This window comes from Furipterus horrens, unplaced genomic scaffold (genome assembly GCF_987537825.1).
Source record: "Furipterus horrens unplaced genomic scaffold, mFurHor1.1.pri manual_scaffold_2, whole genome shotgun sequence".
NCBI classification, from domain to species: Eukaryota; Metazoa; Chordata; class Mammalia; order Chiroptera; family Furipteridae; genus Furipterus; species Furipterus horrens.
In genome coordinates this window covers 116,918,493-116,922,496 of record NW_028327172.1, presented here as the reverse complement: position 1 = coordinate 116,922,496, position 4,004 = coordinate 116,918,493, and the positions used below count along the sequence as shown (strand labels likewise).

The 4,004-nt window shown below is 39.0% G+C and overlaps 1 non-coding gene across 1 annotated transcript; it reads left to right on the top strand.

Moving 5' to 3' along the window:
• The first annotated feature begins 336 nt into the window (after nt 1-336).
• On the top strand, nt 337-434 carry LOC150019351 (small nucleolar RNA SNORD16). The gene has a single exon (XR_016509479.1). It is a non-coding gene; the product is annotated as a small nucleolar RNA SNORD16 (small nucleolar RNA).
• The last annotated feature ends 3,570 nt before the right edge of the window (nt 435-4,004 follow it).

The window sequence follows — 4,004 nt, the reverse complement described above, 5'->3', positions numbered from 1 at the left end:
AGAACTATTTGCAAAAATAGAAATTAAACAACAGTTAATTCTAACTGATGACAACTTAGAAAAGTGAGTAAAAATTCATCTTCTCATGCCTTAAGAGCTTCGTTGTTTTACTATTTCTGTTAGTAGACTCTTTCCCCTGTTAGTGAAGCTCAAGGTCTCTAAATGCCGTGGTAACTCCTCCTTTCTTCCTTCTACTAATTCTTCCTTCAAAGCATTTCTTATATTCAGCTTTCTTTTCAGGACTGTATCCACGGTGTAGCCCAGATCTTTGTAGCATTCAAACAAATGGACTATAACTTCCTCCTGTCTTTGTACGCTTGAACAATGGGATTCCATTGCAATGATGTCGTAATTTGCGTCTTACTCTGTTCTCAGTGACAGTTGCCTGCTGTCAGTAAGCTGGTTCAGAAGGGTGACGAAAATTCTTCAAAAAAAAAAAAAAAAAAAAAAGAACAATGGGATTCCAAAATGGTTCTTCATCTTTTCATGCTGACGTTCAAAATTTCATTGCTTCTTCACTCTCTTCACTACCCCTAGTGGATGCTGGAAGGATGGTTTTCATAATCAACTAAGATTTCTTTTTTTTTAAAGATGCCTCTCTTTGGAGATTCTAACTGCGTAGCTATTCTCTGCCTGCCCCCTTTCTAACTGACTCCCTCCTCTTCCACCCCACATGCACTCCAGAAGAGAATAATAACTATTGGTAGGAATAAATAACGTCCTTTATGTGCTAACATAAGGGAAAAAGTTGAGAACCACTGGACTTACTATAAGATAAAATCCGAAGTCCTTGTCAGATATTTGATCTCATATATAATCAATTTATGTTCTTATTTTTCCTACTACCCTTGACTGAAAATCAAGTACCATAGAAATAGGATTAAACAGTTAGGAGACTTGGTCCCCACTATTATAAAGCTTACCACACAATGGGAGAGAAAAACACTAAACAAATAAACTCATGATGTAAAGCAAAACCAGGTGCTAAAGGCAGTGAGAGAATGTGGTCTCGTGGCTCCAGATTTGAGAGGCGAGTTTGGTATCCTTAGCCAACCTGGATTAAGAAACAAAGTTTCTCCATTTGAGTGACATATAATAACTTCCTTTGTATGGAAACATTATACAAGCAACTGTTTATTTTCTTATTCCTAGGCTCACCGCTTGCCAAACAAGGGTGTGGACTGAAAAGTAGGCTTTTAACATCCAAGACAACATAACAATTTTCTGACAAGTCCTAAAAACAAATAAGATATATTCTGGTAGATTTTGCTAACCACCCAGAGCGTCTAAAACAGGAAAGAAAACAAAAAAAAAAAAAAAGGAAAGACTTCGAGTATGTGTTGTTTATTCATACTTTGTGGGTTATCTTGCTGTTTGTTTTGTCAGCTATTTTTATTAATAATGAGAAAAACAGAAAAACAGAGTAAGTCACAAATAGAAGACGCGTATTTAGGGTCTCTGACTAAGGGTCAGGAGATGACAAAGAAAGTAAGGAGCAAGGACTGAGGGTTGCCTTGAAACGGGAAAGGATTGGCTCCCATAGAAGAACATTGTGCATCCCTTTCACGCCCACTAGGGGGAGTTTGTCCTATGCAAGCGGATCAGGCGTTTGGGATGATCCTCACCAGGAACCTGGCCTGGAAGAGGGAAAGAACATAGGCTTTAAGGCCAAAGCTTGATTGGACTCTATGTACTTTCTAGCAGTATGAGGGTCAGTTTTCTCCAAAGCAAAAAGGAAAGGAAAAAATCTTTCTTGTAAATATTTCGGTGAAAATTAAAAGATGGTATGTGTGAAGAAACTGGTTCACAGTAGACTTTTAATGATTATAGCTATTACTTTTGTCAACACTAGGCCAAAGTCACCACTATTTGACACGTAAGCATGTATCCCAATGAGAAAGCACAGTGAGGCCACCTGTGTTAGTAAATCTTCCCAACAGCTCAAGGAACCACCAAAATTCCTTAGCCATAGGAAGGTCAGCAAAGGTATTAAACTTCTCTGAATCTGTTCTTCATACACATGAAGATGATACCATCTAACTTCTAGGGAATAAGAGAAATTATTATTTTAGATTTTAGGTCAGGTCAGTGCCTGGCACATTGTAAGCACCTAATAAATACTATTCCTCTTTTACAAATTAAAAAGTGAAGAGGAAAAAATTGACACTTATTTTCATGACTCTGAGTTTCTAAGCATCTTACTTACCCAATGTATCACCTGCTCTCCCCCATGAGCACAGATGAAATTAAGATCCTGCCTTTGATCCTGGCAGGTGTGGCTCTGTTGGAGTGCTGTCCTGTAAACCGAAAGTTCACGGGTTCGATTCCCAGACAGGCCACGTGCCTAGGTTGTGAGTTCTGTTCCTGGTCCAGGCAAGGGGCAACCAATCGATGTTTCTTTCTCACATCAGTGTTTCTCTCCCTCACCCTCCACACTCCATTTTCCTCACTTTAAAATCAGTATGTCCTCCAATGAGAGAAAAAAAAAAAAAAATCCCTGCCTTTGAATTTTCCTTTTCAGATCTTTTTTTTTTCATACTTTATTTTCCCTTGCATAAGAGGTATTAACATTTTTCATAGAGTCCTACTAGTTTATTTATTTCATAAGGCATTGTTGAGAGTTAATTTTAAAGTTTTTTGGTGGAAAAATGATAACAAGTACAAATAAATTTCATCGTTACCATTTTCTACTACTATAACCATGATTAAGCTTTCAATCATGTGCAAGTGATTAAAAATCACACAATTTATATTTTGGCCATCAGCCCTTTTTACTCTGGTTAAGCTCCCTTGAATTCCAAAAGAAGTAGGTAGGCCATTTCAGATGCCTTCTCTAAGGAACTTCATTTCATTTTCACAAATCTTTGGAATCTCCATAGAATAAAGAACTAGATCGTGTGCCAGGTGTAATATGTGGGAATGAGGCAGATGTCCTATAAATATGTGAGCACTGGGTGGCAATTAGTAGCCAAACACCTTACTCTGTTAATAATGCAGGAGGAATATGAGAAGCTGGTGCCATGGTGTTTGAGGTGTTTGCGTTTGGTTTCTCATTTTAAGCTTTCATTTGGAGAACAGCCAGAATTGAGTCCACACCAAGGTGACATCAGTGGAAGGGAGCGTGGGACACACACTGCAGGCACAGCGACATTGTTAAAAATACCATTTAACTTCAAGTCACCATTTATGGAGAGCCTACTCTGCATCAGGCGCTGAGCTGGGTGGGCCCTGTGACAGCATCAGTTAACATGGACTCAAATTTCCACCCCATTGCTGAATTTCCTGAGTACTGCATAGTACTTTTTGCCATGATTTTAGTCTGGTACATTCTTCTTCATTTGTCAAGCTACACATTGTTTGGTGATACAGTAAAGAATCGTGTGTTTCTCTTCTGCAGCAATTCATCAGGTCATTGTTCTGTTCCTTTTATTGGCTCGCAGCCAATCTAGGTCATTCTGGTCAAAATAACATGTATCCCCCAACAGTAGTGCTTTTCTTCTTGTCCTAAATGAAGCATGTGAGACCCTCAGCTGAGCCTCCAGCAGACATAGTGGGCCAAGGGGCTTAATATGCATTTGTTTAATTACGTATAGACTTTAATTTTACTCTCCAGTAAAGTGGTATTTCGTCTTTATAGATATATACTTTGAAAGCCTCAGGAAAAATCATAAATAGGCTCCTTTTGAAGAGCTTTCGCAGGAAAAGCAGAAGGCTGCAGGATGAAGTACAAACAGCACAGCACACACAGCGCGTCCAGGCTGTGAAGGACTGCGGCCCAGCCAGCCTGTTGGTCCGCAAGATGACAGTTGCTTAGTCTCTCCGAATGTCTTCTTCCTCATCTGCACATCTGGAACAATAACCCCAAGCTCCTGAGGTCATTTTGAAAATTAACTAACATAATAAATGTAATTGCATAGTACTATGGGGCAGGAAGAAAATTTCCTCTACCCACTCTTTTAGGTTCTCTTGGCTGGTCTAATAAATGGATATAAGACTTATTAACA